Here is a 13296-nt window from a genome sequence, read left to right as displayed (position 1 = left end):
TTGAGACTACGGTGAAGAACTACGGCAAAGTGGGCTGCAGGATTTCCCTCAAAGTCCATAGCCATGATGCTCATCTCGATAAATTCAAGAACATGGGAGTGTATTCGGAGGGGCAAGGCAAGTGCTTTCACAGAATATACTGAACTTTGAATGCCGCTACCAAGGAACACATGAGAATATGATGGTAGATTACACTTAGGGTCTTATTTGTGAAAGTAATTTACAGTACAATTGTAAGTCTCAAAAGAGTACTCCTAAATCTTTTGTGATCACTTTTGTTTAACTTTAGTGTAAATACATGTTAATTTTGATTCATATATTGTTGTTTTTCTGACTTTATGTGAATAAAAATGTGCAAATTTGCCTGTTGTCCAATTGGAATTTGGTAAATTTCAAAATATCACTGTCCTGGTCACAAAATCAAATTTTGAAGGGAATAATAGCCTTTTTCTCTACTTTTTACACATAAGCAATTAGGAAATAACACATACTACCAAGGAACAAATATTGTGTTACACAGTGATAATCAGTGGGGGTGGCAGTAGTAGGAATGGGATACAGGTAACAATAATGGGATGGTGTAGGTAGATACAGTAGAGATGGGATGGGATGGTGTTGGTTGGGGCAGTATTGATGGAGTGGTGGTGGTACAGGCAGTAGTGATTAAGTGGTGGAGGTAGAGGCAGTCGTGATGGTTTGTGGTGGTGGAGGTTGTATTGATGTGATGATGGTAGATGCAAGAACTGATGGGGTGGTGGTGTTAAGGGCAGTAGAGATAAGCTGGTGGTGGGGGAGGGAGCATTGGTGTGGTGTGATGAAAGGGGCCCTAGTGATGGGGTGGTAGTGATAGGGTAGTCTGGGTAGAATCAGTAGTGATGGGGTGATGGTGGTAAGGGCAGTGGCAACGAGCTGGTGGTGGAAGAGGGAGCACTAGTGGGGTGTGATCACAGGGGCCTTAGTGAGGGGGTAGTGGTAAAGGCAGTAATGATAGGGTAGTCTGGGTAGAGGCAGTAGTAATGGGGTGGATGTAACATCAGTGGTAATGATAGGGTTGTGGTAGTAGAGACAGTAGTGATAGAATTATGGTGGTAGTAGTAGTGATAAGGTGTTGATAGAAATAGAAGTGATGGGGTAGTGAAGATAGATGGGTTAGTGATGGGGTGGCATGTCTAGGAGCAGTATTGAATAGCTGGTGGTGGTGAGGGGAGTACTGATGGGTATGGTGTTAGAGGTAGCAGTGATGGAGTGGTAGTGATAGAAAATAGTGATGGGGTGGTGGTAGAGGTAGTAGTGATAGGGTGGTTTGAGTAGAAGCAGTAGTGATGAGGTTGTGGTAGCAGAGGCAGCAGTAATGGGGTTGTGGTGATAAAAGTAGTATTGATGTGACTGTGGCAGAAGCTGAAGTGATGGGGTAGTGAAGTTAGAGGGGGTAGGGATAGGGTGGTGGTGGTGGGGGCAGTAGTGATAAACTGGTGGTGATAGAGGGAATATTGATGGGGTGTGGTACTACAGGGAGTATTGCTGGGGTTGTGGTGGTAGTAGAGAATAGTGTTAGGGTGGTGGTAGAGGAAGTAATAATGGAGTAGTTTGAGTGGAAACAGTAGTGATGGGGTGGAGATAGAAGAGGTTGTAATGAAGGGATAGTGCTTGTAGAGGCAATAATAATGGAGTTGTGTTGGTAGAGGCAATACTAATGAAGTTGTGTTGGTAGAGGCAATACTAATGAAGTTGTGTTGGTAGAGGCAAAAGTGATTGAATGGTGGTGTAGTGTTGGGGTGGTGGTAAATGCAGTAGTGATGAGTTGGTGGTGGTAGAAGCAGTAGTGATGGGTGGTGGTAGTTGAGGCACTAGGGATGGGTTGATTGTGGTAGAGGATGTAGTGATGAAGTGCTGGTGATAGAGGCAGTATTGATGGGATGGTTGTTGTAGAGAGTGTAGTGATGGGTTGGTGGTAGATACATTAGTGATGAGTTGTTGGTAGTAAAGGCAGTAGTAATGGAGTGCTGGTTGTTGAGGCATTAGTGATGGGGTGATTGTGGTAGAGGCTGTAGTGATGGAGTGTTGGTGGTAGAGGCAGTAGTAGTGTGTGGCTGTGGTAGATGAAGTAAAGATGAGTGGTTGCAGGAAGTTGTAGTGATGAAATGGTTGAAGTAGTATTAGAAATGGTATGGGGTAGTGTTTAGTATCAAAAGATGTTGGTGAAGTTGATAGTGGTAGTAATGGTATGGGTCGGGAGATAATAGCCTGGTTGATGGGATTCTTGTCCATGTAACATTCACACCTACATATAGTTAAAGCTTTCATGACTAGAATCATATTGCATATGTACATCTAGATCTCACAACCAACAATACACCATTCATAGTAATTCATCAGTGCATCATTAAGTGAGGGTGGACCCACACATCAAGCAACTACACCTGTAGCCTTAATGATCTGCATTTAAGATAATTCTGAAATAAATGAGGTTGGCATACTGCAGAGCAGACAGTTGATTAATATAGTTATTACATGATCAGTATAGTACACTGCCTTTACAATTCATCATAAGAGAATGCTAGTTTTTAATTTGTACACAGTCATGCTCATGTCATGATTGCCTTCATGGCTTCATTCTAGGTCCTGCATTAACAGAACACTAAATCCACCAGTAGCAGTAACCTTTCCAACTTTAGCAGTCAGTTCTGTAAAAGTCTGAGGAGCTAATAAGAATTTTTTCATTTATCTCATAATTTACTCTTTTTTTTTTAAAGAAATGGCCATGGTGGTAGTGGCAGTTGGATGGGTGGCTATTTAGGCTTTAGGCAATGCCAGGGTCATTAAGAGCCATTAATGTGAAGTTATAACCAATAAAAAAAAATCTTGAACTAGTAGTCCCTTACAATATTTTCATGGAGAATGATGACCCAGAGATTATAGCCTATCTATCTTTATATATTGCTGATGCCCATTTCCTCTGGGAACTCCCATCAAGGGGTGGCCACAACAAAAGAGTCTCCACTTATCCCTGTCCTTACACGCCTCCGCATACACCATTCCACACATTCTTCCACCATTTTTCTCCCTCCAGTATTCCTCCACCCCATTTGCCCATGTCAGAGGTGGTCTTCCACTCACATCAACCCCATTAATTGCACTATTATACACTCTTCTTGTAAACTCCCAGTCTTGCATTCCTCATGCCCAAACCACATCAAAGTATTACATTTCACCCATTCTACCACTCCACAATACACTCCCTTTGCATTCCCTGTCATGCCACATCTCATACACCCTTTCATTTCTTACTTCATTCCATCTAGTCACACCACATGCTTGTCTCAAATAGCTCATTTCCACAGCCTGGATTCTTGACCTCTGTGCCTCATTCCATGTCCATGTTTCAGCTGTATAGGTCAGGGTTGGGAGGGCTATGCTGTCCCTTAATCCTTTCTTCACTTCCATACTTCCACCTCTACCCTTAATTATTCTCTTAAGGGACCCAGTGACTCTTCTATCCTGTACTGCTCTCTCCTTTATCTCTCCTTCCATGTCACTACACTTACCCAAGACAGCTCCCAGATATTTAAATTCCCTCACTTCTTCCAGTCTTTTCCCCCTAATATCCACGGCGCAGTTCAGTAACTTTCTTTCACTTCATATGGTTTACAAAATCTATACTTTCACTCTTATGTTTCCTTTCAAACACCATTACTTTACTTTTACTCTCATTTACCCTCAAATACCTATGCTCACACATCATGAAACACACTTACAACCTTCTGCAACTCCTCCTCGCTCTCTGCAAACAACACAGTATCATTCGCAAACAGGTTTGCCACTAGTCACCATATCTCACTGCCACACTCCATCTCTGCACCCCTTTTCCCTAGTTTTGCTTTCATCTCTCCTATCATTCCATCTATATTACATTAAAATGCCACGGTGACATCACACAGACCTGCTTCGCACCTACATGTGTCCAAAAACTTTTGCTCAGCTCTCCATCTACTCTTACACTTGCATATTCTCCCTTTTGCTGAAATATTTACTTTGTTAGGAAATAATAAATTCAAATGGTAACTTTCAGTTAAATACATCTGGTGTTACATTTCAGAAACTCCAGCTGGCACTGGTCTCTCACTTTTATACATAATACTCCAAAAGCCTTATCACTGGTGTTCATAACTTATAAGAATCTTTGGACTCTATGTGAACTATAAATCACTGTTAACTCCTCTCACAATTGAATTATTTCTTATTTATTAAGAGGTAATTGTTATTTTGTCAGTAATATATGCAGAGATGGCAACCTAGACTGACACTGAAAAAATTAAGTCAACCATATAAACTAACCCATATCTAACCTTACCACTGTTGGAAACATGTACATGAGTATAGACACTGTAAACCTACCTCTTATAAAACTGAATTTTTGTATGACATATAGCAATCTGAAAAGCAGATTTCATTCTTATTTTATGGCTAAAATTCCTTGAGCCCTGGACCCATCCTCTCATGATGCACTGTCATAGGAACATACCAGAGGTGAAAACATCATTTGCACACAAAAATATCTCAAATAGAATATAACACTAGAAAACTATGGATAAAAAATTGCATTAGTATATTTCTTTGGCACAACGATATATCAAAAGATTTAATAATGATTTGCAATATTCAAATACAATAATAAATTGACCTAACCTACTCGTGCGAAATATTTGAGTGTTAGCGTGCAAAACAATTGTCAAAAATATTATGCACAAATGGCAGCCTGAGTTGAATTTGTTACATTGCAGCAGAGTATATTTTAGGAAAGTAGTTCTTAACACATAGCTGTTGTTGTGTTTTTATTGTTAACTCATGTGTGGACAATAGTATTATGGTAAGGTTTACAGTTACCCTCCGCTAATGACTGTTGTGGTGTTTACACTTGTAGTTGTCTTGTTTACATAGGAAAATGTTGAGTTATGGTAGATATTGTGATGCTGAAAATGGAAATTTTCATTTTACAGTGGTGGCTGTTGTCACTGTCTACAATTACCTGTTGTGTGTACAGTAGTAGTGTCAGTCAGACGTGGTTGTCTATGTTGTTGCCATGCAGTAGAAGTCATTTTAGGTGAATGTTGTTTATAATTGTAACTCTTGGTGTTTACAAATTTCTTTTGTTCAAATATATATATATATATATATATATATATATATATATATATATATATATATATATATATATATGGAAAACCAAAAAAAAAAAAAACCAAAAGAAGGAACAGAGGGGGCCAGGTGAGGATATCCCAAAAAAGGCCCAGTCCTCTGTTCTTAACGCTACCTCGCTGATGCGGGAGGTGGCGAATAGTTTAAAGGAAAGGAAGGATATATATATATATATATATATATATATATATATATATATATATATATATATTTTTTTTTGCTTTGTCGCTGTCTCCCGCGTTTGTGAGGTAGCGCAAGGAAACAGACGAAAGAAATGGCCCAACCCACCCCCATACACATGTATATACATACGTCCACACACACGCAAATATACATACCTACACAGCTTTCCATGGTTTACCCCAGACGCTTCACATGCCTTGATTCAATCCACTGACAGCTCGTCAACCCCGGTATACCACATCGATCCAATTCACTCTATTCCTTGCCCTCCTTTCACCCTCCTGCATGTTCAGGCCCCGATCACACAAAATCTTTTTCACTCCATCTTTCCACCTCCAATTTGGTCTCCCTCTTCTCCTCGTTCCCTCCACCTCCGACACATATATCCTCTTGGTCAATCTTTCCTCACTCATTCTCTCCATGTGACCAAACCATTTCAAAACACCCTCTTCTGCTCTCTCAACCACGCTCTTTTTATTTCCACACATCTCTCTTACCCTTACGTTACTTACTCTATCAAACCACCTCACACCACATATTGTCCTCAAACATCTCATTTCCAGCACATCCATCCTCCTGCGCACAACTCTATCCATAGTCCACGCCTCGCAACCATACAACATTGTTGGAACCACTATTCCTTCAAACATACTCATTTTTGCTTTCCGAGATAATGTTCTCGACTTCCACACATTCTTCAAGGCTCCCAGAATTTTCGTCCCCTCCCCCACCCTATGATCCACTTCCGCTTCCATGGTTCCATCCGCTGCCAGATCCACTCCCAGATATCTAAAACACTTCACTTCCTCCAGTTTTTCTCCATTCAAACTCACCTCCCAATATATATATATATATATATATATATATATATATATATATATATATATATATATATATATATATATATATATATTATATATATATATATATTTAGTCTGGTAGTTTACATTGGTACCTGATATAATGTTTATAGTTGTAGCTGTCAAATTTAAATATATGATGTCGTCATAATGTCTACATTAGTAGCAATCATGGCCTATGGAGTGAAAGGTGTTTTTTGTTTACACAGATCATTGTGGTTAATGTGGTTATCTTAACCATTACCAGTCAAGTGTTTTGTATTCACACTCTCCTGCATTTAGTGGCCCCTTGTGACATTCCATAAAGTTGTTCTATTATGAGAAAATATGGGGGTCTTTCATAAAGTTGTTCTGAGAAAATACGGGGATCTTTACATTTGATGTGGAAAATGCACAGTTCTGAATTTATAAAAACCTACATTGAAATATGTTCATTTAAATGTCATGTGGATGATAAATAAATATTTCACCAATTATGTGTGCATATGTTAATTTAGTGTATGATCAACACAAAAGTAGGTCATTAAGGAAGGCCTGTGACTCTCTTTAAACTGGGTCTTTAAGCTTGGGATTACAACAGTTACCTCTGGCAATGGGAGGAAGCCTGGAGACTCAACACTTCACGTGCCATCATTATCAGTACAGAACAAATGACATTACATTCTTACAACAAAGTGAGCGATTACACTCCCACCATGAGGAACTACATCTTGCTTTGTAAAAGTACCACCGAAGTTGATGGGGTATTGGTGTTGTGGTATGGTGGTGGTGGTGGTGCTGGTGGTAGATGGGGCTGTGGACAGCCAGTGAGATGCACAGCAATACATCCCAATGGCTGGTACTTCCTCACTGTTGCCTTTGTCGCTGGAATAGAAGAAGCTGAGATGACACTAGTCATTGCTACATTAAATTTATTTCTGGAAATTTGTAAGTTAAGGTACGACATTGCATCTCCAGTAATTTGAAGTATTTGCAGATAAATTACATTTATTGATAATGCAGTTTTACAATATTCAGTTTGGATGGTGAAACTGGAAATATGAGCATACGTTCAAACCAATGAAACTTTGGAAATATGTACATATGTTCATACCAAGGAAACATGATTGCAACTGAAGATTCTAAACAACTGTACATGCTTTAACAATTGCAGCTTCCCCATGAGACATATTTCTAATAATCAGTATTGTTAGGAATATGATATGCATCCACACACCTACCTTCCACACTTTCTTTTGCAGAGTTTTGACAGTCTTAGTCAAAGGCCCAGTCCATTGCATGGAGTGGGCTGATAAGTTTACGGTTTTTACACTACAAACATAATTACATTTCAAATTAAGACTAACTTTATTTCTGGAAGAAATCTAATGCTAAAAATTGAAAGGAATCATTCTCTTCTGTAAGACCATAAACTTTGAGGCACTTTTTCTTGGGTCTGGGAGAGCATTAATCCTACCTTCTGGGGCTGCGGGGTCTTGCAAGCATGGGATTGGACAAGAGGTCATGAAGACTGAGTTGGTGTGGCAGTCGCAGGAGGCGTAGTGGCTGCAGTAGTGACAGTGGCATGGGCATGGATGGACCTCTCATGTGAGCGCAGATGATGAGCATGGCTGAAGCGCTTGTGGCAGTAAGCACAGCTATAGCGGCGCTCCACCCCACACTCAAGTCGCATGTGGCGTGACAGGTTAGAGCGCAGGGTGTAGGAACGACCACATTTTGGGCAGGAGTGGGTGCCAGCAGGGCCACCACCACTACCTCCGGCATCGGCAGCATCACTCGACCGACTGATCCCACGTCCTCGGCCCCCCCAGAGCCCCGTAGCCAGCCAGCCCTCACAGAGAAGTAAGCCTGCAACACATGACTGTTAGCACACATCTACCATGCCCAGTTTAAAACATGCATTCAAACTTAGACAACACTGATAAAGCAAATTAAGTGAAAATAAATAACACTAAGGCATTAAAATGCAAGGATCTGCAGTCACGAACATGCACTTAAATGATTTGGTAATGCAACACTGCTTGGGTTTTTATATAATAAAGCTAGGTTACACTAAACACAGAGGTTCTGACCATACAAACTGTTTGGATTATACACATATATATATTAATATATATATATCACTGTGAAAATGAAATACCTTCTCAAGATTTCATGGTTTTCATCCCACTGAAGAGGTCTTGAAAAATAGGCGAAGGCTTGGGAAGAAGTTCTTTAATTTTTCCTGATATATATATATATATAGATAGATAGATACATATATAGATAGATAGATAGTGTACTTTCAGTATTCATTTACCTAATGATATATATATATATATATATATATATATATATATATATATATATATATATATATATATATATATATATGTGTGTGTGTGTGCTAGTACTGATGCTCCCACACCTTTTTCATTGTTGAAATGATTACAAAAATGCCTGTGCCTTGTAGCAATCTATCAGAACAGAGGAGATTAATTTTGCTAATCTAATGGATTTTATACTGTTATCATGATCATAAATGGATATTGTAACTGGAAATGTTAGAAATATTATTTCAACTTACATGCCTGAAGAATATTATGATGTTATACACAGACCAACTTTCATTTACAAATCATGTAATCGCTTAAAGAAGTAATTAGATCTACATTTATAAGTAAAATTAATATTTTCATGATATAAATACTTAATGTTCAGCTATCTTTTGAAGAGAATTAATATTAATTCCTAAGTTTAAATATATAAAATATATATATGTATATATATATATATATATATATATATATATATATATATATATATATATATATATATATATATATATTATTTATATATATTTATTTATATTATTTATATATATTATTTTATTTTGCTTTGTCGCTGTTAACCACAAGAAAAAATGAAGCACAATAAGTCCTGAGCAAACTTTTGTGCACTTTCGTGCATTATATCTTCAAGGGAGAATAATGCAGAGGATCACAGACCAGTCAATATATATATATATGTATGGAAAAAGAAAATGTGCTGTCTCCATTCATATATGTGTGGCTCTGGTAGTGAGGTCTGAGACTGTCCCAGACCCAACTAACAGCTGCCACACATGTGTAAATGGAAACAGCACATATATATATATATATATATATATATATATATATATATATATATATATATATATATATATATATATATATATTATCCCTGGGGATAGGGGAGACAGAATACTTCCCACGTATTCCCTGCGTGTCGTAAAAGGCGACTGAAAGGGAAGGGAGCGGGGGGCTGGAAATCCTCCCCTCTCATTTTTGATTTTCCAAAGGAAGGAACAGAGAAGGGGGCCAAGTGGGGATTTCCCTCAAAGGCTCAGTCCTCTGTTCCTAAAGCTACCTCGCTACCGCGGGAAATGGCGAATAGTATAAAAAATATATATATATATATATATATATATATATATATATATATATATATATATATATATATATATATATATATATATATATCTTTTCTTTCATACTATTCGCCATTTCCCGCGTTAGCAAGGTAGCGTTAAGAACAGAGGACTGGGCCTCTGAGGGAATATCCTCACCTGGCCTCGTTCTCTGTTCCGTCTTTTGGAAAATCAAAAAAAAAACGAGAGGGGAGGATTTCCAGCCCCCCGCTCCCTCCCCTTTTAGTCGCCTTCTACGACACGCAGGGAATACGTGGGAAGTATTCTTTCTCCCCTATCCCCAGGGATAGTATATATATATATATATATATATATATATATATATATATATATATATATATATATATATATATGTATATATATATATATATATATATATATATATATATATATATATATATATATATATATATATATATATATATATATATTTCTTTTCTTTCTTTCTTTTAAACTATTCGCCATTTCCCGCGTTAGCGAGGTAGCGTTAAGAACAGAGGACTGGGCCTTTGAGGAATATCCTCACCTGGCCCCCCCTCTGTTCCTTCTTTTGGAAAATTAAAAAAAAACGAGAGGGGAGGATTTCCAGCCTCCTGCTCCCTCCCCTTTTAGTCGCCTTCTATGACACGCAGGGAATACGTGGGAAGTATTCTTAATCCCCTATCCCCAGGGTATATATATATATATATATATATATATATATATATATATATCTTTTTCTTTTGTTCATACTATTCGCCATTTCCCGCGTTAGCGAGGTAGCGTTAAGAACAGATGACTGGGCCTTCGAGGGAATATCCTCATCTGGCCCCCTTTTCTGTTCCTTCTCTTGGAAGAAAAGAGAAAAAAAAAAAACGAGAAGGGAGGATTTCCAGCCCCCTGCTCTCTTCCCTTTTAGTCACCTTCTACGATACGCAGGGAATACGTGGGAAGTATTCTTTCTCCCCTATCCCCAGGGATAGTGTATATATATATATATATATATATATATATATATATATATATATATATATATATATATACTTTACTGTGATTTTCTGCTTCATTCTCCCCAGAACATGTAATACGCAAAAGTGCACTTGGGTCATGTGCATTAACTACTTCCAAGGAACCCATAGCTGAGTAGCTTGCATACCCAGTTTCCACACTATTGGCCACCAATTGTGTAGGAGCTGGATATGCAAGCCACTCGATTATAGGCTCCATGCAAATGGCTAACATACCTAGCTTGCACACTCACGGTGGCCAATAAAATCTTGCTGTTGAAGAATATATATATATAAATCCTCCCCTCTCGCTTTTTTTTTTAATTTTCCAAAAGAGGAACAGAGAAGGGGGCCAGGTGAGGATATTCCCTCAAAGGCCCAGTCCTCTGTTCTCAACGCTACCTCGCTAATGCGGGAAATGGCAAATAGTATGAAAGAAAGAAAGAAAGAAAATATATATATATATACACACACAAAACACAGGCAACAAGGGTCACTAAATTCAGCACTCGTGTACTGTATAAGATGCAAAATTTGTAATCTTTTCATTACCAAGGATATGTGAAGCATCAAAAGTTGTACTTTTTTCTTGAAAAGAGATTTATATAATGCTAAGATATATATATATATATATATATATATATATATATATATATATATATATATATATATATATATATATATATATATGTGTGTGTGTGTGTGTGTGTGTTGTGCGTGTGTTCTAACAACAGCATCCATCACTAACGTTAGCCGCAATTATTTACACCAATACAATTCCTGCAACTGCACAATCACAGCAGCACTGCAGCTGCACAACCACAGCAACACATGGCAGCAGTGGTGTCAACTACACACCCATGTCAGTGTAACATCACAGCAGTTTATACCATTCTTGTGTACATGGCAGTAGCAGTGACAACTACACACCCATGTCATGTTATGCTATGTATAAGAGTGTAAAACTTTATACTAATGTAAATATTGTCGTACTATGAACTACTCGCATGTACGTATTATACTGCAACAATGTTATGCTAAACACTTATTAATGTACCTGTGAGGTGACAGCCTGGTACAACTGCATACCCTCATATATGCATCACACTGCAACAATGTACTACACATATATGTGCACATGTCACAGTAGTGTGCACTACACACTCATGTATTTATTACATTGCAGCAGATTTTAACTATACACCTATTAACATAATTACGCTTAGGCATTGGCAAATGTGCAGTTATGTTGACATATAGATGACGGACAGATGCCATCTGTTGCTCCCCAAACACAGTGTAGTACTTACACACCTACCCACTGGTCAAGTCTCCTGCCACACCATTATTTGAGGACATCTCTTAACAGGATCACTAGCAACAAGGGAGGGATCAGGCTCATATCTACTGTACTTGAAAACGTAGAATCTGTCGATAGAATATGAAATAAATAGAAACATTACAGAAAATCCATTTCAGCGCATTCATAGCCTATGCATTTTTCGGTTTACGGAGTATCTTCAAAATTTTGCAGATTTAGTGACGATCAGTTTCTTATTAACCACTATTACAGAATTATGTACCGGTATATATATATATATATATATATATATATATATATATATATATATATATATATATATATATATATATATATATATATTTAATTACCCCAGCACCTAATTCTATGAAAGAGTCTTGGTGTTATCTAGGATCTTTCCAAAGGTTCCTGCAGCCCAAGGCTGTGATATTAGTATGGAAAAATGCATTACTCTGGAGCAAGTTCATTGATGAGATTGCAATCCCAGTGATACACCCTTGCCAGAAGTGACTTTTCACTCATGGTATATTCTTGAGAGGGAGGAGTCCAGTAACACACACACACACACACACACACACACACACATATATATATAATTTATTTATTTTTTTATTTTGCTTTGTCGCTGTCTCCCGTGTTAGCGAGGTAGCGCAAGGAAACAGACGAAAGAATGGCCCAACCCACCCACATACACATGTATATACATACACATCCACACATGCAAATATACATACCTATACATCACAATGTACACATATATATACACACACAGACCTATACATATATACACACACGTACATAATTCATACTGTCTGCCTTTATTCATTCCCATTGCCACCTCGCCACACATGGAATAACAACCCCCTCCCCCCCATGTGTGCGAGGTAGCGCTAAGAAAAGACTACAAAGGCCCCATTCGTTCACACTCAGTCTCTAGCTGTCATGTAATAATGCACCGAAACCACAGCTCCCTTTCCACATCCAGGCCCCACAGAACTTGCCATGGTTTACCCTGGACACTTCACATGCCCTGGTTCAATCCATTGACAGCACGTCGACCCCGGGATACCACATCGTTCCAATTCACTCTATTCCTTGCACGCCTTTCACCCTCCTGCATGTTCAGGCCCCGATCACTCAAAATCTTTTTCACTCCATCTTTCCACCTCCAATTTGGTCTCCCACTTCTCCTCGTTCCCTCCACCTCTGACACATATATCCTCTTGGTCAATCTTTCCTCACTCATTCTCTCCATGTGACCAAACCATTTCCAAACGCCCTCTTCTGCTCTCTCAACCACAC

General features: G+C 38.3%; 1 long non-coding RNA gene across 1 annotated transcript; it reads right to left on the bottom strand.

Moving 5' to 3' along the window:
- Positions 1–5391: 5391 nt before the first annotated feature.
- On the bottom strand, positions 5392–12223 carry LOC139754466 (uncharacterized). Its single transcript, XR_011713887.1, has 3 exons — positions 11992–12223; positions 7696–8087; positions 5392–7103 (listed from the first exon to the last, which is right to left on the bottom strand). It is a non-coding gene; the product is annotated as an uncharacterized lncRNA (long non-coding RNA).
- Between the last annotated feature and the right edge of the window lie 1073 nt (positions 12224–13296).

Source organism: Panulirus ornatus, chromosome 17 (genome assembly GCF_036320965.1).
Source record: "Panulirus ornatus isolate Po-2019 chromosome 17, ASM3632096v1, whole genome shotgun sequence".
NCBI lineage: Eukaryota > Metazoa > Arthropoda > Malacostraca > Decapoda > Palinuridae > Panulirus > Panulirus ornatus.
Note: the sequence above shows the minus strand (reverse complement) of the source record. Positions and strands in the feature narration are given on the sequence as shown.